Consider the following 21,923-nt stretch of genomic DNA (forward strand, 5'->3'; position numbering starts at 1 on the left):
GAACCCTCTGATGGCTACCTGGAGAGCCCAGGTCAGACCCCAAACTGTTCCCCCAAAGGACCCCACACTGAATGTCAGCTAAGGATGCTTCTAAACGCCTGGCCGCCACTGCGGGCCACCAGGGCTACTCCCCACGACACAAGCCCTTGCTTCATCTTGAGGGAGTCTCACTTCTCCAGCCTGGGCCGTGGCCAGCTTCAGCAGGAAGTAGTTACAAAAGCACCACTTCCTGCCTTTCCCCTCCCTCCAGAATGGGAGTGAAAGGTCTCAGGGAGCATTTTGTGGCCAAGAATGTAGGATTTAGGGGAGGAGGGCAGAACTGGGACTGGGGCAGAGAGCACCAGCCGCCTTGAGCCTGTTTTCCCAAGCTACCAGGGGAGCTTAGTTTGTTACAGTGAACTGGGAGGGCAGGGCCGCCACGAACAAGGAGCCACAAAACTGCAAGATGCTGCTCTGAGTCCGAGTCTGCAGACCCGAGCTGAGCTTTGCTTCCAGGATTAAATTCTCCACCCGGGGAGAGACTGCGCCATTTCCCGACATGGGGACGCCCGTGAGGAGAAGCCCGGGAATCTGCCCCTCACGGGGGTCGGTTATTTCGGGGGCTCCTGCTGTCTCCTTCACTTCTCCCAGGGGAAATAAAGTTTTCCTCTGCGCACCGCTGACCTCAGACTGATCATCTGGGGACACCCTGAGCGAATGGACGCTCACTGTGGACACACAGACGGCGCGGACTTTCCAGCGGACTGTGCGGGGCCCCCAAGGTGTGCACAGCCAGGGCCACTGGGGAACTTAAAGATGAGGCGGCGCTGACCATGGTGTCCTTTCCTCCCCCACCTCAGGGGCAGGGATTGGGGGAGACCCCGCCCAAGGTGTCATTTCTGAAATACGTTCCTGATTCAGGCCCTTTGGCACTCTCCATAGCCCGTCTCTTAAATATCAGACATTTTAAACGTTAAAGTCGGCATTTGCAGCCCACACGCACGCCCCCCCAACCCCGAGGCCCCCTGCCAGCACCCGCCCGCCCCTCCCCGCAGCGCGCACACAGCTGAGGGGCCTGGGTCCCGGCTCCAGCTGGCTTCCAGGGCCCAGTCCCGCGCTGCTGCTCCCACAGCGTCAGCTCCAGCGCTTGGGGGGTGGGGGCGGATGAGCAGCGGCTGTGGGGACGAAGGTCGCGGGCTCCGGGCTCCCGGCGCCGCCGCAGCCCGCCGGGGTCCGCCTACGGGTCAGAAGCCGGCGGGCTGAGACGGCCCCTGGGCGGGCGGCGCGGGAGGCGGAAGCAGGAGGCCGAGCGGCCGCACACGGGCGGCGGGCGCTGGGCGCGGGCGCGGGGCCGTTACGTGCGCGGGGAGCGCGGGGCTGCGCTCGCGTGCGTTCCTGGGCGCTCGCCGCCACGCCTTTGAGTCAGCAAAGTCGGCGCCCGCCGTCCGCCCCCGGCCTGCGCTGCTCCAGGACAGCGGGTAAGTGACGGCCGACCTGCCCAGCTCTACCCGCACGGTCGCGGTGGGGACGGCGCCCTGGCCCAAGCCGGCCTCCCGTTCCCTTCCGAGTTCGCGGGACCCTCCCTGCGAGCAGGTGTCGGCCCTGCCGGCTGAGAGAGGCGCGGGCTCCCCGATTTTGATTTTGAGCGTTGCCTCCTCTGGCCGAGGTGTGCGGGGCGGGGCGCGGGTGCGGGCGCGGCGGGGGAGGAGGTGATGCGGGGCTCCTTCGCTGGGGAGGGGGCTGGGCCCTGTTGATCTTGCGGTTTGCCTGGAATGACCCCCGGGAGAGGGTGAGGCAGAGGCCAAAGCTGGGTTTCAGAAAAAGTGCTGGCCCCTCGCAGCAGCAGCGGGGTTGGGTGGGCACTGGAAATTCCTGGCAGCCGGCATGGACACTGGGAGTGGGGAGCGGCAGGCAGGGTCTTTTCGGGGCTGTGGGATGAGGGAAGCGGCCTCGGGGAAAATCCACAGGGACAGAGCTGCAGGGCCAGTGACAGGAGGAGGCACAGGCGGCCGCTGAGCTGTGGTGGCGGCAGACTCTCCCAGAGGCACGGGGGTCGCCGAGGGTGGGCGCACTGCACAGCCACGTGTCTGCTGGAAGGGAGGAGCGGCTGCTCCCCAGACGCGGGGACGCGCAGGAAAATGGGCGCAGACGTTCAGAGCGACAAGGAGGCTCCCGCGTGGTGTCCATCACCGGGGAAACCGAGGTGCGGGGAGGGAGGTGCCCAGCGCAGGTGCAAGCTCTGCCCCCACTGCAGAGCTGGGGTGAGGGTGGGGTGGGAGGGTTCCCCCCCCTCCCTGGGCAGTGGGCTGTGCTTGGGGAGGCCCAGGTGGGCTGGGGCTCCTGGCCAGGAGGATGGGGGTGAGGGGAGGTGAGTGCAGCTGGGTCTTCCTGTTTCTGAAAGCCATGGCAGACTTGACAGTGACTGGAGGCTGTTTTGAAGAAAGAGGGAATTCAATGCTCTTGAAGTAGAGGTGAGGCACTAAGGTCTCCTGTGAGCCTGGAGCCCGGAGCTGAGTGCCCTGGGCAGCAGTCAGGCCACTGCCTTCTCCTGCTGGCTCCCCTGGGGCCTGGGGAGGGCCTGGTGTGGACAGTGGGTCTTGCTCAGGCCCCAGCACCCCTCAGGGGCGGGGAGGGGTAGGGGTGACCCGATGCAGCTGCCTCCTCCCCAGGGCCCTGGGCCGAGCCTCATCTGGCCCCTCGGTCATGAGGTGTGGTCTGCTCCATTAGGTTCATAAAAGCAGAAATGCACACCTCCTTCTGCAGGCAGCCTGTAGGGCAGCAGCATAGGGCACCGTGGGCCACAGCAGTGAGCTTGACTGTGGAGCCCCTTGCTGATCTTTCCCAGCCCTGGCCTAGCCCTGCTCTCCCTCTGGGGATTCCTTTGCTGCTTAAGCCATGGGGGAGGGAGGAGCTTCTTTCCCTCTGGTGTCCGGGCTGAGGTGGAGCAGCTGGGGAAAGGCTGAGAACTGGCTACAGACAGGGCCCAGTCTACTCAGGCTTTGGTTTCCAAGAGTGGCCAAGGAGGGCTTTTGGCTGGGTTCGCGGTGCACTCCGTGGTAATTCCCCAGATTTTCGGTTGTTGTCTCCAAACATCTTTCTCTTGGTCATCGGGGAGGTGTGAGTTAGCTCTAGGTTCTCCAAGGCCTGTTCAACAAGCGGGTGTCCTCATGCAGAGACCAGATACGACTTCTGGTGTCAGACCGTCCCAGTGGAAGCCTTAGCACAGTCGTTTGCTAGCTGAGGTGTTGTTGGCAGCTTCCAGTTTCCGTTGTCTTTTATTCAGAAGTAAAAGGGAGGTGGGGTAGGCACGTGTTTAGTGAATTCAAACGAGTTCCTGAAGCCTGAGGTTCTGTGCTGCCTATGTCTCATGGAACACAAGGCCGCCTCCTGGCCAAAGCTTGATATTCCAAGGGAAAAAAGAGGCCTGATAGGTCATGAGACCTTTATTAGTTTAGGCCTCGTGGCTGGGTGTTGGAGCGCCTGGGTGTTGGAGCGCCTGGGTTCCGAGCCTGTCACCTTCCCTCTCATAGACACTGGAAGGTAGCAGTGATGGCTCATGGGACCGGGTTCCTGCCGCCCGTGTGGAAGAACCAGTTCTTGTCTTTTTCCTGGAGCTGTAGCAGGTTTTGGGGAGTAGGCCAGCAGATTGGAGCTCCGTCTAAAAAAAATGTTTTTTAAAAATTGATAACAATCGGCTGGCACCACAGCTCACCAGGCTAATCCTCCGTCTGCGGCACCAGTACCCCGGGTTCTAGTCCTGCTCAGGGCACCGGATTCTGTCCCGGTTGCCCCTCTTCCAGTCCAGCTCTCTGCTGTGGCCCGGGAAGGCAGTGGAGGACGGCCCAAGTGCTTGGGCCCTGCACGCCATGGGAGACCAGGAGAAGCACCTGGCTCCTGGCTTCGGATCAGCGCAGCACACCAGCCGTAGCAGCCATTTGGGGCTGAACCAACGGAAGGAAGACCTTTCTGTTTCTCTCTCTCTAACTCTGCCTGTAAAAAAACAAAAACAAAAACAATATATGACAACCCCTCTCCTCCTTAATTGTTAACTCCAACAGCCTACCTTAATGAGGACTTACTGTGTGCCAGGCACTGTGAAGGGATTTTATGTGTCTGGTTCCCTAAGCCTCAAACAAGCTTGTGGTGCAGATCCTATCATGTCTGCTTTTTACATCTGGGGATAGCAAGCCATCCAGCCATTTGTGACTTTTTAAATCTCAGCTCACAGTTTTAACCACCCTGCAAATTTGTCCCAACATACTCTAGTAGTCAGTAGTTTTTTAAGGCTTAGTGTGTGGCTCAGATGGAGCTCTAGGCTCCTGATTTTGATGTGGCCCAGCCCTGGCCATTGCAGCCATTTGGGGAGTAAACCAGTGGATGGAGAGCTCGCTCTCTCACTTAGTGTGTGGGCCAGGACCCCCAGTAATCGCATTTTGCAAACATGCAGTTGAGGCCCTAGGAAAGGCAGAATAATGGAACGGGAACACCACAGCTGACTGGAGGTAGGCAAGGGACTCAAACAGGTCTCCTCACTTCCAGTCTCGCTTTTTTCCACTTGGCCCTGATGCTTCCCTGAGGAATAAGTGGTGCCAGGCAGATGAATTAGGGAGCGGCAGAGACTCCCGCCCTCCCTCCAGGCTGCCGCTACCTGTGCGAGCCAAGCAGAGCTTGCTGGCAGCGCCTGTGCTTCAGCCTGCTGTCTTGGGAGCTCAGCCACCTGACTGTGATTCAGGACAGAAAATCTGCAACTCTGAGAGACTCCACCAGCAGAACCAAAGCCTACTAGGGAGAAGAGGAAAGTTCCAGAACATGCCTTGGTTGGGGCACAGGCTGGCCATTTAGACTCCTTGGTAGGACGGTGATGTTGGAACATTTTTGCAGAGAGGTTTAGTGAATTCAAACGAGTCCCTGAAGCCTGAGATTCTGTGCTGCCTATGTCTCATGGAACGCAAGGCCGTCTCCTAGCCAAAGTTTGACATTCCAAGGGAAAAAAGAGGCCTGATAGATTGTGAGACCTTTATTAGTTTAGTCCAACCTTGTGAAGAAAAGAATTGTTTATTTGAAAGGCAGAGAGACAGAGAGCTCCCATCTACTGGGTCACTCCTCAAGTGCCCACACTGTCCAGGGTTAGGCCTGGCTGAAGCTGGGAGCTTGAAAAGGAATCCAGGTTTCCCATGTGGCTGATAGAGACCCAACTGTTTGTACCACACACACTGCTTCCCAGGGTCTGCAGCCACAAGATACAGGAGTCAGAAGTCAGAGGCAGACATCAAACACACTCTGATATGGGATGTAGGCACCTTAGCCAGCATCTTCAACTGCTAGGCCACTTGGCCTCCCATAGGCCAGCCTTTTAAAGATTTATTTGTTTGGGGGGGTGGGGGAGAATCTTCCATCCATTGGTTTACTCCTCAAATGGCTGCAATGGCCAGGGTTGGGCCAGATCAAAATCAGGAGCCTAGAGCTCCATCTGGGTCTTCAACATGAGTGGCAGGGGCCTAAGGACTTGAGCCACCTTCCTCTGCTTTCCCAGATGGTAGTAGCAGGGAGCCGGAAGCAAAGTGGAGCAGCAGGGACTTAAATGCATGCTCATAAGGGATGCTGGCATTATTAGGAGGTGGGTTAACCTACTGAGCCACAAGCCAGCCCCAAGAAATACATTTTCTATGATTCAGAGACATTTCTTTTTTCTTTTCTTTTCTTTTCTTTTCTTTTCTTTTCTTTTCTTTTCTTTTTTAATTTATTTATTTGCAAGGCAGAGTTACAGACAGGCAGAGGCAGAGAGAGAGAGAGAGAGAGAGAGGCCTTCCATCTACTGGTTCACTCCCCAGATAGCTGCAATAGCCGGAGCTGCACTGATCTGAAGCCAGGAGCCAGGAGCTTCTTCTGGGTCTCCCATATGGGTGCAGGGGCCCAAGGACTTGGGCCATCTTCTACTGCTTTCCCAGGCTATTAGTAGACAGCTGGATTGGAAATGGAGCAGCCAGGACTCTAACCAGCACCTGTATGGGATGCTGGCACTGCAGCTGGAGGTTTAACCTACTACACCACAGCGCCGGCCCCATTTCAGAGACATTTCATGACTTGAGCAGGTGTAGGAAGCAGAATTTGAACCCATAGCTGTTCTCATGGCTGTTTTCCCTCAGCGAGTCCCAGCATCGTGTTTGGTTTTAGGGCCAACATGACGTTCTCTCAGACAGAACTGTCGAGGGCAAAGTTTGAAAGCCATGCTGGCGCATTGTTAGATGTAGGACCCTGAGGCTGGCTCCTCCAGCGTGTTCTGTGTGGGCTCTGAGAGGCTGTGCTTTTGGGGCTGGGTTATGCATTTTCTCACTGACACCATGGACAACCAGGGCTTTGTCCTAGTTAATTTACAAAACCATAAAGTAGGTGAAAACTTGTGAGCGTTTTAACTTTGAGATGAGTGGTACAAGGTCATGGTCATCTCCTTTTCCCAATCCACTCTCTCATTTTCCCATCTCAAGTATACGCTTCCGTTTTGGATCACCTTGATACTTCCCTGCTTCTGTTAAGGCCCCCACAGCATTTGGCAAGAGTTCCCTAGGAATCAGAGAAAACGTGTAAGGATACCCTAGTGTGCCCAGGCCCTCGTGCAAAGGGATTTCAGAAAGTCCATGGAGGGGCTGGCATTGTGGCACAGTGGGTTAAGCCGCCACTGGAGGCGTTGGCATCTGTATCCGAGTGTGGGTTCATGGCCTGGTTCTCCACTTAGAACCCAGATCCCTGCTTATGCACCTGGGAAGTCAGTAGATGATGACACAGGTCATCCCTGCTTTCCACGTAGGAGACATGGGTGCAGATCCTGGTTCCTGGCTATAGCCTCACCCAGCCCCAGCCATTGTGGCTATTAGGAGAGTGAACCAGCAGATGAAAGATATTTCTGTTTTTTCCTCTTCTCTGTGAAACTCTGCCTGTCAAATCAATAGTCTTTTTTTTTTTTTTTTTTAAGATTTTATCTATTTGTTTGAGAGGCAGAGTTATAGTCGGAGAGAGGGAAAGACAGAGAAAGGTCTCCCATCTGCTTGTTCACTCCCCAAATGGCTGCAATGGCCAGAGCTGAGCCTATCCAAAGCTAGGAGCCAGGAGATTCTTCTGCATCTCCCACATGGGTGCAGGGGCCCAAGCACTTGGGCCATCTTTCACCACTTTCCCAGGCCATCCTCTTCTGGATCAGAAGAGGAGCAACTGAGACTTGAACTGCACCCATATGGAATGCCGGTGCTGCAGGCAGAGGCTTAACCTAGTGCGCCACAGCGCTGGCCTCTAAATAGTCTTGTTTTTAAATAAAAGTTCATGGAAAAATGGAACTAAAAGGTGTGGTACAAAATTTTATTTTAGGGATTTATTTTATTTACTTGAAACACAGAGTTAGAGAGAGAGAGAGAGAGTTGTTCCATCTGCTGGCTCACTCCCCAAGTGACCACAAGGGCTGAAGCTGAGCTGACCCCAAGCCAGGAGCCAGGAGCCTCCTCCAGGTCCCCCACATGGGTGCAGGGGCCCAAGGACCTGGGCTATCGTCTGCTGCCTTCCCAGACACTCCAGCAGAGGGCTGGACAGAAGTGGCGCGCTGGGACTCGAGCCGGTGCTCATATGGGATGCTGGCGCCACAGGCCAGGGCTTCAACCCATCACAGTGTTGGCCCTGGTACAAAAGTGTTTTAAGTCCACAAGTATTACTTTCATAATGCCCATTTCATGTGAACTTTCTGGAGGCCTCTCCTGCGGATTGGGGTGCTCGCCCTGATGTGGCCTTCCGAGGTGCCTGCTCTGCACATGGCAATGACCGTGGGAGCCTGGAGGTGGACCCACCGGAGCACAGTGTTCCCCGCTCGGATGGCCTCCCTTGGCCTGCAGCCTCCCCTTCCCAGCCTGGCACAGCTTCTCCCATGAGCACAGGACCCCCAGCCTGGCCTGACTGCTCACCACGGCCGGAGCACCTGATCCCCGCCCCGTGCTCCACCGGCTCCTTTCCACGCCCTGTACCCGTGTTTGCTGCTACTCCCTGCTTCCTAGGGCCACTTGGGTTGCACTCTCACAGGGGCTGTTTTGCCATCTCGAGACAGAACCTATTTGTGAGGGTCTCCAAGCTGAGGGACCCCAGAGGAAAGGGAGGTTAGAGGGAGCATTTGGATTTCTCTCAGCAGCTGGGCAGTGGGAATGCAGAATGTGTCAGCCTCAGCTGCATGGGTTGCAGGTCACCCAGAGGCCTTATGGGTATTTATCTCATCATTAACAGTATTCTTGCCGGTTTGCCCCTTTGTGCTTTAGCTGTGGCTGGGTTATCAGGAAGAGGGACCACCTAAAGTTCCATCAGCTGTGGGGGAGCTCCCTGTAAGGACCCACAGGCAGCCAGAGGCAGCTGTTCAGAACTGGCAAGTCACAACCCCAGGGTTGCAGGCCTCTCACTCCCGTTCCCTGGGCCTCCCACGGGGTGCCTCTGCTTGCACGTGGCCCCGTGAGGTGGGCCTGTCCCTGAAGGCACATGATTTTCCGCTCAGTTGCTCATGGGCCCAGATGCAACCTCTCAGGGCCTCCTCCCACGCTCCTGGTAAACCCGTCTGGTGGTGATGCCGCCAGCTCCTCAACTTCCCTTCTCTGTCCCCTGCCTGGTCCTCCATTGCTCCAGAACCTGCAGTTGGCAGCTCCCCAGGGCCTGTCCTGGGCCCTTTTCCTGGCCTGAACCCTCTCTCCCTAGATCTGTTTCTGTTTCTGTTTTTTTTTTTTTTTTCCTTTTGTGTACAACAGAGTTATCTGGATTTTTCTTCAAGCAGAGTACTGGGCCTCAGGATTCTTAATTCTGCAGGCCCAGGATGCAAGCTGGTCATCTGCCTCTTACTCCCGGGTGGTCTGGAGGCTGGTCATTTCCTTGGCTGTAAGTGTCACCCTAATGCGGATGTCTCACAGTTTCTTGGGAGCACCAGGCTTTGACACCGGACATTAAATTTGACTACAATCCCTGGGATGTGTCACAGACATCCCAAATGGACTCGCCCGATACTGTGGCTCCTCTGCTCCCCAGTGTTGTAGGGCCTTACTCTTGGATATCTTGGGGGCTCTGTATAGAAAATGCAGCCGGCACTGTGGCCTGCACTGTTTGCATCCCTTATGGGCATGAGACCCCAGCCCCGGTCCCCGTCTCGGGGGATGACCTGGAGCCTTAGCCTTCTTTTCGGGCAGCTTATCTACAGGTGATCGGGCTGAGAAGCTGAGCTCAACACATGGGAAATCCACCTCGTGGTTTACAGTGACTGGAACACAAGCCGGGGTTTTCCGCTTGGCTCCTTTCCCTGATGGCTGGGAAACCTTGGAAAGTGTCCTGTCTGCTTTGAGAACTTTGCCCAGTAGAGCTCAGACGGACTCGTGTCAAATGCTCTTTCCTTCTGGGAAATCGAGTTTGAGAGCGACTTGAGGGTCTTCCCCACGTCGTAAAGGACTGTGTGTGTCATCTTAGGCTGTGGGGTCCAGGCCAGGGGTGGACGTCCAGGGGTGAATGCTCTGGGTTCCCAGGAGGGAGCCGTGCTGTGCATTTCAGAGGTGCGGGCCCTGTCTCAGAGCATGGGGGTGTACCACATTCTGCTCCTAAGGATTTTTATCCTGGCTTACAAGGAAGATACTTGAAGAAAAGGTTACTTAAAGGAATAGATGCCCTGTAATCCTGGGGAAGGCGCCCCAGCATTTTTCACTACAAAGACCTGGAGAGTCTGAGATAGGAAATGCAGGGTGGGTGAGCGTTGGGCCTAGTGGGTCAGAGGGCAGGTGAGGCTCCCATGTCCCACACTGGGGCACCTGGGCTCAGTTCCCAGCTCCATTCGTGACTCCAGCTTCCTGCTAATGCAGACCCTGGGAGAGGATAGTGATGGCTGAAATAATCGGGTACCTGTCACTCACCTGGGAGACCTCATTGAGTTCCTGGCTCCTGGCTGCAGCCCCAGCCATGGCCATTGAGGATGTTTAGGGGTGAACAGGTAGTTGGGAGCTCTTTCTCTCTCTCTCTCTCTCCTCTCTCCCCCTCCTTCTCCTTCTGTCTCTCTTTCTCTGCTTCTCAAATAAAAATCTTTTAAACACTACATATAAAGCAGATGGTAAGGAGTGACAGCAGCCAGCACAGTGAATGCAAGGCACCTGCCTCTCTCCCTGCTCCCTTGAACTTCACTGCAGGCCCATGGAGCAGCGGTCACCTCCTTCTACAGGTGAGGACACTGAGGCTCAGGGACATGCGTGAGTGACCCTGAGACTGTGCAGGCGGCTATGGCCTGGACATCGGCCCCGCCTCCTCCATGCTCCTGCCCATGTTAGGGAGCACTCCCCGACCAAAGGTGGAATCTGTGGTCATTTTTGTGCAGATGTGGTGATGTCCCCTGAGTAGACTTGAACCTGCCATGGCTCCTGCACAATGCCTGGTTTTCCTGTTGTCATGGAGAGGGAGCTGACCCCAGCCGCAGGGTTTCAGGTCTCAGGCAGATGGGGTTGCTCCTCTCACTCAGTGTGAAAGTGGGCGTCTCTAGTCTGTGCACCTGTGCCCATTGGTTACATCATTCCCCAGTGACTCCATGTGTGCACGTCCTGCGTCGGCCCGCGTGGTCCCAGCTTGACTCACTGTGCTCCTGCCTCACCTCTGCAGCCTGGCCTCCCTTCCAGCTTCCTCCTTCTGCTGGTAACACCGTCTCCTTCCCGTCACCACTCTGTGAGTCATCCCAGACGCCCTTTTCTCTTTTTTCAACAAAGCTCGGGCCAAGTTCTTCTTGTGTTTTGTTTTGTTTTAAAATAGGTTCGCAGCCAGGTTGAACAGGTCACCTGGAGGTCGCTTGTCTCCTGTGCCTCACTGCACACAGAGCGACATCTCTGGGCACGGTCAGTACCCGGTGGTGCACTGTTACAGTCACGTACCTGTACTGCCACTTCCTCCTCACCCCAAGTCCAGGGTGTGCGTTAGGGGTCATTCCTGCTGCTGTGTGTTCTGCGGGGTTGTTCTTTTGTTTCTTCTCCCTCCTCTCTTTAAGACTTATTCCTGTACTTGAAAGGCTAAGTCACAGAAACCTTTCAGTAGTTGGTTCACTCCCCAGATGGCTGCAATGCAGAATGGGGCCAGGCTGAAGCCAAGAGCCAGGAGCTTCATCTGGGTCTCCCATGTGGGAGGCAGGGACCCAAACACTTGGCCATCTTCTGCTGCTTTCCCAGGCCACAGCAGGGAGCTAGATTGGAAGAGGAGTAGCTGGGACTCGAACTTGGACTCTTATAGGCAGCTTAACCTGCTGGGCCATCAGCTGCAGCCCCTGTCCTGTGGGGTTTTGACAAATGTTCAGTGATGCGTGCCCACCGTTGTGGTATCATCCACTCCCCGCCGACTCCTCAGGACTCCGCTTCTTTGTTTTTCCCAAGAGTTCTGTTCCATCCCTGCCCACCCTGAGCCCGTGAGGCTGCCCTCTCACTGTATTCTGGCAGTTTCTAGTAAGGCTCATGGCCAGTGACCTGGCTCCCCCAACCTGTCCTCTGACGCAGTGACCCTGTGTCTGGCCTGTGCTTGGGGTCAGCCCTCACTTCCCGTGGGTTCCACACCTGTGGGTTTGACTAACCACGGCCTGAAGCTGTTCAGGGAAGAAAAAAGTACCTGCAGGTTCCAAAAAGCGGAAGGTGTCTGTGCACAGAGCACGGCGCTGGGTCCACTTGAGTGGAGCGATGGCGTGCAAAGTACCCTCAGGTATCTGAGCCACAGTGCTTGCATGAGCCTGTTTCCATGAGGGCTGGGGCGTCTGCAGGCGTCAGCAGCCACAACGCAGTGGCCTGCTGTCCTCGCCATCCCCAGATGCCCACTACAGCCCTTCCCGACACCTCCTGGCCGCATTCTGCCAGCGTGGGCTCTGCACTCCCGGAGCCACACAGCGTCCCTGTTCTCAGTGTCCCTGTTCTTACACCCATTCTCTGTGCCAGCTCGTTGGGCTGCTTAGAGACTTGATGGTGTTGCAGACAAGGAGAAAATATGCCGGAAGGAACTCAGTCCAATTTAATCTACCCAAAAGCAACTGGGCACTGACTGCTGCTGGCACTGTGTTAAGGCCAGGGTTGTAGAGTGTGAGTGACTGGGACAAGATCCCTGTCCTCAGGGGACTTTCGAGAGGACAGAGAATAAAGAAGAAGCAACACTGATGGTAGTAAAACCTAGGGAGACCACAGAAGGGGCAGTCTGCTTCTGTGGTGGTCAGCTAAGGCCTCTTGGAGGAGGTAGCATTGAGACAAAGCCCTGAGGAGTGGGAGGAGTCGCCTGGGTGAGCTGGTGGGGAAGGGGAGAAGCAGGCCATGTCCAAGGGAGAAAGACGTGGGAGGGGCCTGCTGTATGAAGTTGAGGGTCTGACTTGGCTGGGGCCATCCAAATATGCTCCCTGTCCCCTGGCACAGTGCTTTTATTTATTTATTTCAAATGTTTACTTACGTATTTTATTTGAAAGGCAGATAGTCGGAGAGAAATGTTCCATTTGCTGGTTCACTCTCCAAATGTCCATGATGGTCAGGGCTGGGCCAGGCTGAGGGCAGGAGCCAGCAATTCCATCTGGGTTTCCCGTGTGTAGCAGGAGCCCAAGCACCTGAGCCATCACCTGTTGCCTCCCTGGGTGTGCAGCAGCAGGAAGTGGGATTGGAACACCGGGATCCAGGCCTCAAAGCAGACACTCTGATATGGGATGTGGGCATCCCACGGGACAACTCAACCTCTGTGCCAAACCCATGGCCCTAGAACAGTGGCTGTGATGTTTTCCCCATGGTCGGCACCCTGAGGGCCATGAGGGGCACGTATGGGGAGACTGTTGCGGGGTGGGGGTGTTGGGTGTGCATGGCGTGACTGTCCCTCGCCTTCCCCACCTGCTCCAGGTGAGGAAAACTGTCCCCAGTCTGTGGGGCTGTGTGCGTCTCTTCCTTTCCAATTAAGTGTTGCAGAGTTCCTAAGACACAGTCCAGGACACGGGCTTCTGTCAGCTGCTAACACTGGCTCTGAGATCCAAGGATGAGTCACTGCTTAATTGGATCACCGTGTGGCCCACTTGAAAAATACTGATTTGGCCCAGAAAAGTGATTATTTGCAGTCTTAGGAGGTTAGTCAGAGATGACGTTGGAGAAGCCCTTGGCTTGGTGCAGCATGGACGTCGTCCTTTTGTGAAGAGAGGCAGTGCAGGGAGACAGCCTCCTGGAGCCCAGTGAGTCTGCCCCGAGTGGGGTGGCGGCTTAACCTCTCTGCTACGACAGGACAAGGGGGGCCTCCCGGCCGGCTTCACCGAGTGCTGCGGGATGACCTTGTAAGCCGTCGGAAGCGCACTTTACGGAGTTAAGTGTGGTTCTTGCACGTTTGGCCAGGGCATAAGTCCTGACCGCAGAGCAGAACTTCTCACTGGCCACAGGTGTCGGGGTCTAGCAGCATCTGAAGGAGGTTATTTTTGTGCCTTTGGAGTAGATATCTCTTTCTGAGAGTGATGCGGAATCCAGAAGCCCTCAAGAAAGGATGGATCGAATTCATTTAAAGTGAGATTGGCATAGTAAAACCACTGTACACATAGACAGCTTGCAAACCAGAGAAATATATTTTATGTTGCAGACTAGAGGTTACTTTCCCTAGTACAAAAAGAGCTAGAAGTCAATAAGAAAAGAGCCAGAACTTGGAAAAGTAGCCCAATCCCTATAAAATAACTCTGTGTCTCCTAAGTCCCTGAGCGGTGTGTGCTGTGGTGCCTCAGTGGGTCAGTGCAGTCACCTGTCTGGGCTGGTGCTGGGTGCTGGCAGGGAGGCGGGGGAAGGGCAGCTTGGGGAGTGGGTGTCCGTTCCCCGCAGGGGGCACCTTGCCAGGGTCTGGGGAGTTCATAACCCCCAGGGTCCCGCCCTCCCAGATTCCCACGTGCAGAGTGTGCCCTTCAGTGCCACCCACAGCTCTGCGCTGGGCACCGTGTGGAAGAGCACAGCAGTGCCCACCAGGGGGCCGCTGAAGGGAATCCTGGGTGCACCTGCACCTGCACCGTGGGTGCTCTGCACAGAACGTGAGGAGGAGCGGTCTGTGTGGCTGAGTGGGGCGAGGGTCGTCTCAAGGCCTCGGCACAGGGCCGCTGCGGGCTCACAGGAGCTCCCGGTGTGACATGGTCAGGTCTGGGCCATCCTCAGGGCCGTGCAGGTGTTTGCTGTGGATCTGTTGCCTGAGTGGGTGAGTGAGGCGGGAGGGGGCAGCAGGGCCTCTGGGGACAGCAAGCCCGGTGCTGGGGAGAGGCAGAAGAGGGATCTGTATGGAGGGGTGGGAGCACTCGAGGGGAAAGCAGGCCGTCAGGCTGGGTGGGAGTGTGGGGCCGTGATGGTGGTCTTGGGAGCTGGGCTGGAGAGGGTCCACCCAGCGTGCTGGGAGCCCTAGCAGGGCGGAGATGGCAGTGCGTGTGGTGAGGATGCTCGTCAGGGGTGCGTGAGGGGGAGCCGGGCCTCACTTCTGAGCCTCCACTCCAGAGTCCTCTCCTCGCTCCCACCCCTCACTGTGCAGCCTGACCTGCACGTGGACGGTCACTCCCCAGCCCCCGCTGTGTCCCCTGCCCACAGTGGGTGGATTCGGGGGCCACCACCTAACTAGTGGTGAGTCCTGGATCGCCAGGCTCAGTTCCTGTAGAGAGGGAGCCCCCAGGGATCCAGATCTGCCTCTCAGGTGTGGGTGCTCACGGCTGCTGCCTCCGGAGTCTCTCGCTGTTGACTGTGGGCCAGTGGCATCGGTGGCCTCAGCGTGGAGACCCAGGAGTTAGCAGGATCTACCGGTTCATGGTGAGATGATTTGAGGAACAGACCTGCGTTTTCATCCTTTGTGTGACTGCTGTGTCTCTTAGGGCAGGACAGGTGTTGACATTAAAGTGCAGATTGCACCTAGCCGGGGTGGGGAACCTCTGGCTCACAGGCACAAAATCGATTGGTCTGGTCCTGCCAAGGCAACCACAAATGGGACTCAAAAAATAAACCTATAGCAGCCTAATTTTTAGTTTGATAATTTTGTGTGGCCTGCGAACGATGTTATAAATGCCCAAATAGCCCTTGGCAGAAGAAAGCTTCTGCTCCCCTGACCTAGAGCCATAGACGTGGGGTGAGCTGGCCGAGGAGGCAGGGCTGGGCATGCAGAAGGGGCACGGGGGCGAGTGCCGGGTGCTGGTGTGTGAGGGATGCCTGGCTGTCTCCCTGGAGGTCTCCCCAAAGGACTGATAGGAACACTGCTGCCCGGATCCTGGTCCTCTATCATTTTTACATTTTCCAATGCTGTGCTGAGAACAGTGAATGTGAGATCTGCCGTCTCAGGCTTCTCAGCGTCTCTGGAACTTCTTCATCCCACAGGCACCTGCTCGTGCTGGGTCACGTAAGGAAGTCTTTGCTGCCCAAGGCCACTGCCTCCCTGCCCCTGGCAGAGTTTGCTCCACTGGGCTCTTTGCCATTGTTCTGCCAGCAGGGGAGGCTGCATTGCCGCTGGGGCTCTGAAAGGGTTACGCAGGGAGATCCGAACCGTGTACAGTGCACAGGTGCACAAAGGGTTAAGTCATTCAGGCATGGAGTGAGTTTGGGGCTGTGTGCAGACCAGGCAGCCAAGTTGGACACTGAATTACGGAACCCAGCATACCCACCTGAAACCCCGCCCAGCCATGCCCCACCCCATTTGTCTCCACCCCTTCCTTCCTGTTAAGGGCATTGTTCACTAGTGCCGGAAAACATTTTCAAAAGTTGTGAAATGCAGCGCGTGGTCAGACTGACGGCGGCTCCGAGCCCGAAGGACCTGGGTTCCTGACAGGTAGCAGATGGGGTTTCTTTTACAAAGCGTTGCTGCTTTTTGGTGGTGTTGGATTGACTGCTTGTGTGTGGCTGTGTTTTTAAAGCGTTGTCCCTTCTCTTAGGAAATCAGAACTTGCTGCTGATGATTTTACTACGGTGATTGAGGGCGCTTGCGCAGGTCCCGGGGCCTTAAAAGGGACTGCTCGGGACCCCTGGGCTGCCCCCGCGGCTCTGACTTTTCCAGAGGAGCCAAGGTGTGGGAACTCTGGGGTTTATACAGCTTTTCTCATGCCAGTCGCTTTCACTTTCGGAGCAGAGGGTCAAAGGGAGAGCCCGTGTCCTGCCTGTGACTCTGCTTACGGTATTTGAAGCAAAAAGATACGGGAGGAAGGGAATAGAAAGCGGTGAGCCTGAGCAGGAAGGAGACCCAACACAGAAGCCATACAGAGGGAGGACAGGCAACCAAATGGATTCCAAACACCGAGTCCAACAGAGCGGTGTGGGTTGGACCGAAGAGCACGGAGTGAATGTGCGGGTTTGAGAGAACAGCGAGGCCTCTGGTGTGCCTTGGGAGCGTTATTTACCCGACGCACGCCCCAGGAACAAAAGCCTTCCGCTGGAAACCATCACGTATCACGCCCAGGATATTTAACTTCATTCACTAGTTAATAAACAGGCCCACGGGAGAATAACCTCATTTGTCCCACAATGCCCATCTGACTGTTTTACTGTTTTTTTTTTTTTTTAAATCACCAAATACTTGATTGTGTTTTTTAACTGCAAGACAGCTAACGTAATACAAAGTCAAGTGAATTTGTATTTTTCTATTAAGAAAACAGTTTTAAAGGGGCACTTTGATATAAATACATAGATTTGAAGCTTCCAAGTTTGAGGTTTGGGTTTTTGTATCACGTTTAGGTTTTCAATAAGCCTGTTGCAAATTCTGTGCTTACTACTATCCCTAGGGAAAAACCAGTGGATGAGCCTTTCCTCACAGCAGGTGCCAGTTCTTCAGCCTTGGTCTAGCTTAAGAAGTCAGTTAGGGGCAGGTGTGTTCAGCTGCTGCTCTGAGTGCCTGGTTCTAGTCCCCTCTCTTCTGCTTTCACTCCAGTGTTCTGGTCATGAGCCTGGGAGGCAGCAAGTGATGGATGGGAAACCAGGATGGAGTTTCTGCCTGTTGGCTGCTGACTCCTGCCTTTGACCTGGCCCCAAACCTGTCTGTCGTGGGCACCTGGAAAGTGAAACTTTGGGTGGAAGATTTCTCTCTCTCTCTCTCTCTCTCTCTCTCTCTTAGTTGCTCACTCATTCTGTTGCTGTGCTTTTCAAGCAGATGAAAATATATAAAGTTTTTTTTTAATTTTTATTTTTTTTGACAGGCAGAGTGGACAGTGAGAGAGAGAGACAGAGAGAAAGGTCTTCCTTTTTCTGTCCTTGGTTCACTCCCCAATGGCCACTGCGGCCGGCACACCGCGCTGATCCAAAGCCAAGAGCCAGGTGCCTCTCTTGGTCTCCCATGCAGGTGCAGGGCCCAAGCACTTCAGCCATCCTCCTCTGTACTCCTGGGCCACAGCAGAGAGCTGGACTGGAAGAAGAGCAACCGGGACAGAATCCGGCGCCCAGACCAGGACTAGAACCCAGGTGCCGGCGCCACAGGCGGAGGATTAGCCTAGTGAGCCGCGGCGCCGGCCAAATTTTTTCTTTTTTAAATGGAAGTCGGTTGGTTTAGATTCTTGTGATTTCTGACCTGGGCGTAGCCTGAGCTGTAGGGAATCGCAGGGTCAGGGCTGGGTGCGTCCATGGTATGGTCGCCTGTCCTTTTTCACCCTGGTGAGTTGGCCCTGCAGGAAGTGAGCAGAGGGGCAGAAAGCCCTTACTCCTCCCCGCCACCTCCTCTGTCATCCGTGTTCACTGGCATTGTTCCGGTGGGCAAGCAGACGCCACGGAGCAGGCCCGGGTCTGTTTCCACAGGGAGTCGCAGGGTGCAGCAGCCCTGTGTGCGGCCCCGTCCTGTGCAGCAGATCCACAGCGCCTCTTACTCCGCCCGCTGTGACTTAACTCATGAGTCCGCCTCCGCCTGCTGCCCCGTCCCTGCTCTCCTGGCCGCCGGTAACCGCCAGGAGATGCGCGCTTCTCAGGTTCCAGCGTGAGTGAGATCATGTGGTGTTTGTATGTGCCTGGCGTATTTCACATAGCACAGTCACCTCCAGTTCCCTCCATGCTGGCCGAGATGACAGGATTTCATCTCTTTGTGGCTGAGTAGTAGTCCATGTGTGTCTGTAGCACATTTTGTTTATGCATGCATTGGTGGATGGACCCGTTGGTTGTTTGCATTTCTTGGCTATGGGAACAGGATTGCAGTAAACTGGGGTGTGGTTGGCTCTCCCACAGAGTGCCTGCCTGCCCCTGGGATGTGGGATTGCGGGTCCAGGGGGGTGGGGTCTAGTTTCTGGTTGTTTTTTTTTTTCCCCTTAAGATGTATTTTACTTATTTGAAAGGCAGAATTAGGGAGAGACAGAGAAAGAGCTCTTCACCCTGCTGGCTTACTTCCCAAGTGGCCGCAACGGCCGGAGCTGGGCATATCCGAAGCCAGGAGCCAGGAGCTTCACCCGGGCCTCCTACGTAGGTGCAGGGGCCCAAGCACTTGGGCCATCTTCTGCTGCTTCCCCCAGGGACATTAGCAGGGAGCTGGATTGGAGTGGAGCAGCCAGGACACATCTGGGATGTTGGCGCTGCAGGTGTGGCCTTACCCACTACACAACAACACAGGCCCCGTTTCTGTTTCTTGAGCAACTTCCCAACTCTGCCAGCGGTGTTACTGCTCACACCCCCACCCATGGAGTGCAGGGTCCCCTTTCCTCCGCAGGTCCTCACCAGCACAGGTTATCTTTTGTCTTCAGTAACAGCCCACCAGCTGCAGTGAGTGACAGCCCATCTCGGTTTTGATTTGCATGTCTCTGTGATTAGTGATGAGTGTTTTTCTCCTGTACTCATTGGTCATTTGTATGTCTTCCTTTGAGAAATATCTCTTTAGATCTGCTGCGTATTTTGAAATTGGATTGCTTAGATTTTTTTTCTAAAATGCTATAGAGTGGTGCGATGCTGTGCTCCTATGACGTTCTGTTTATTCTCCTCTGACAGATGTGTGGCATTTTTTCCCACTGTGTAGGTTGTCCCTTCACTCCATTTCCTTTGCTGTGCAGAAACCCTGTAATTTGGTGACCTCCCGTTGATCTGTCTTTGCCTTTGTCTCCTGTGCTCCTGGGGTCTCATCTAAGACATCCTTGCCCACTCCAGTGCCTGAAGCAGTCGCCCCTGTTTTCTTCCAGTCATTCCGAGGGTCCAGGGCTTACACTTAGGCCTTTCTTCCGTTTTGATTTCCTTTTTAACCCGATATTAATCATCCGCAGCAGCAAGCAGCGTAGTGCGTGCTCGACATGACTGGGCTGTCTCCCAGGTGCCTTCATTGATTAGTTTGTTTGTTCCTGCCAGCAGCGATGCAGAGTTAGCTTCTGTGGTTAACCGCTGTCTCATAGTGAGGATACCGAGGTACAGAGGGGTTGAGCAGTTAAGAGACCCAGTGTCACTGAGCCAAACTGGGCCCCGGGTGACCCAGCTCCAAGGATGATGGCTTGAGTCCAGACCTCGTACTGCCGCCCTTGACGGTGAGGATGCTGCTGTGTCCCCCCAACCCCGCCCCGCCAGGCTCCGAGATGACCTCGGCCCCCGCCTTCTCCTGGCCCTCAGGATGCTCAGCCGGCCCGGTGGTGCCCACATGGGTGAACCCTGGGTGGGATGTGCTTCATTCTGGCAGTGCCCAACACCCCCGGGTGACTTCTGAACACAGTTTTTCTCCATTCATTCACCCATTCTAAATGTGTATGGAAAACTCCGTGTGTGCCTGGTACTGCAGAGCCCAGGAACCCTAAATAGACCAGGGCTAGGAGGAGCTTTGTTGTGCAGAACTCACGGTTTAGTGAGGACACAGACAATGCAATATATTTTTTAAAAGATTTTTATTGATTGATTGAAAGGCAGAGTTACAGAGATGGAGATCTTCCATCTGCTGGTTCACTTCCCAAATGGACACAATGGCCAGGGCTGGGCAGGGCCGAAGCCAGGAGCCAGGAACTCCATCTGGGTCTCTCACACGGGTGGCAGGGGCCCAAGCACTCGGGCCATCAGCTGCTGCTTTCCCAGGAACATTAGCATGGAGCTGGATCAGAAGTGGAGTAGCTGGGACTCGAACTGGCAGTCATGTGGAATGCCGGCATCACAGGTGACAGCTTACCCTGGTGCGCCACCACACCGGTGCCATTAATTCAGGATTTACCTGAGGGAGCTACTCTTTAGCCTAGTGGTTAACACAGCCAGGTCTCACCTTGCAGTGCCTGCGTTTGAGCCCCGACTGTGGCTTCCTACAGAGGTGGTGGTGTGGCTCATGTAATGGGGTTCCTGCCACCCACGTGGAAGACCTGGATTGAGTTTTTGGCTCTGAGCTTCATCCGCAGCCCAGCTCTGGCTGTTGCAGGTAAAGGGGAGCAAACCAGCAAATGGGTTCTCATTGTCTATCTTTCTGTTTCTCTGCCTCCCATATATATATATATATATATATATATATATATATATATATATATAGTGGTGTCAATGTGTGTGTATATATATATATGTAAAGATTGCCTGAATAAGGTAGAAATATTGTTGTGCTCAGAGGGAGACAATGGTACAAGGGAAATGTATGGTGTGTGTGTGTGTGTGTGTGTGATGGTATCAGAGGGAGGCAGGGCAGGTTCCCCTGGGTTAGTGAGACTGTAACCAAGATCTGAGAAGGGAGTGGTGTCACTTGGTGACAGCTGGGATTGAATTCCAGCCCTGCTCTGGAACAAGTCGATGGTGTGTGGTGATGAGCTATTTCTCTTCCCAACGTCTCAGTATCTTCATCTGTAAAATGGGCGGCTGTGAGACTCGAGCAAGTCTGTGTGCATGACACACTCAGCATGGGGCTGGCGCGTGGCCGTGATTCAGAGCTGTTTTTATCCCTGTCTGTCTTCCTTTCACTGTAACCTTAAAAAGACTTGTGTTGAACTCAATTCTGTGGCAAGAGCCGCTGAGTACCTTGGAGTAGTGAACTCGGCACATGGAGGGAGGTTTCATGGCGGTCTTCAAATGATCTGGGTATGCTCGGCCGCTGGGACGTGGGCAGCAGGTGGCACTCCGAGTGGGGGGCACACGCGTGTTTTCTGGACCGACGTCGGACTCCCTTTGCCCGGGGCTTTTTGCTGCTGTGTTTGTAGGTGTGCGTGGATCCCTGCGTGTCCTTTAAGAAAGGCAAGTCTGATCTGTGGAGATGGACATGAGGACGCAAGTGTCCAGCCTGGCTTCATGTTGGAATACTGCGGCCTCTTCCAGCTCCCACTGTTCTCCCGTTTTGATGAAAAGGGCAGCTAGAATTCAGCCGATGGCCATTCGTAGGGTTTTTTTTTTTTTTAATGTTTATTTATTTTATTTTTATCTAATTGAAAGGCAGAGCTATAGAGAGAGACAGATCTTATGTCTGCTAATTCACTTCCCAGATGCCTGCAACAGCCAGGGCCGGGCAGGAGCCAGGAACTCTCACCTGGACTGCAGGGGCCCACGCACGCGAGCCGTCGTCCACTGCCTCGCAGGGTGTGTTATCAGGAAGTTGGATCCGAAGCAAAGGAGCTGGGACTTGAACTGTTGGTGCGTGGATATGTGACGTGGGTGTTGCCAATGGTGGCTTCATAGTTAATTTTTACTGAGTCCTTGCTAAGTGTCTTAAGTTTATTATTGAGGTTAATCTGTATAGCAATCCTATGAAATAAGATCCCTTTTTCTTCCCATGAGATGAGGCTTGTGTTGAGGAACTTGCCACAGAGCTGTGAGCGCCATCGCTGGGGTTTAAACTCAGAGGGGAGTGACCCGTGACTTGAGCTCTAAACACTTCGCTGCTGCCTTTCCCGCTTACTAACTGAAGGTGTCCAACTGCTGTGTCCGGAGGCTGACTGCAGGTACACGGGCACCGGGTGGCATAGGGCAGGTATCCGGGCCTCTACAGAGCTGGGGGCACCTGAGTGTGTGGGGAGTCCTCCCCTGGCCTGGCAGGGGTGTCCACGGAGTAGCGGTTCTGGATTGTTACTTTCCTGGTCG

The 21,923-nt window shown here is 55.0% G+C and overlaps 1 protein-coding gene across 5 annotated transcripts in view; it reads left to right on the forward strand.

Moving 5' to 3' along the window:
• Positions 1 to 1,290: 1,290 nt before the first annotated feature.
• SNX10 (sorting nexin 10) overlaps positions 1,291 to 21,923 on the forward strand; it is a 65,409-nt gene continuing 44,776 nt past the window's right edge. The window contains exons 1-2 of one of the 5 annotated variants that reach the window (XM_070059684.1): positions 1,331 to 1,457; positions 10,543 to 10,683. The gene's annotated coding sequence lies outside the window, so the exon portion shown is untranslated. Of the gene's footprint in view, positions 1,458 to 10,542; positions 10,684 to 15,669; positions 15,778 to 21,923 lie in introns of those variants that run through there. The other 4 variants (XM_051852860.2, XM_051852863.2, XM_051852861.2 and 1 more) reach the window with 4 other exon arrangements.

The sequence above is a fragment of the Oryctolagus cuniculus genome, chromosome 16 (assembly GCF_964237555.1).
Source record: "Oryctolagus cuniculus chromosome 16, mOryCun1.1, whole genome shotgun sequence".
Classification (NCBI taxonomy): domain Eukaryota; kingdom Metazoa; phylum Chordata; class Mammalia; order Lagomorpha; family Leporidae; genus Oryctolagus; species Oryctolagus cuniculus.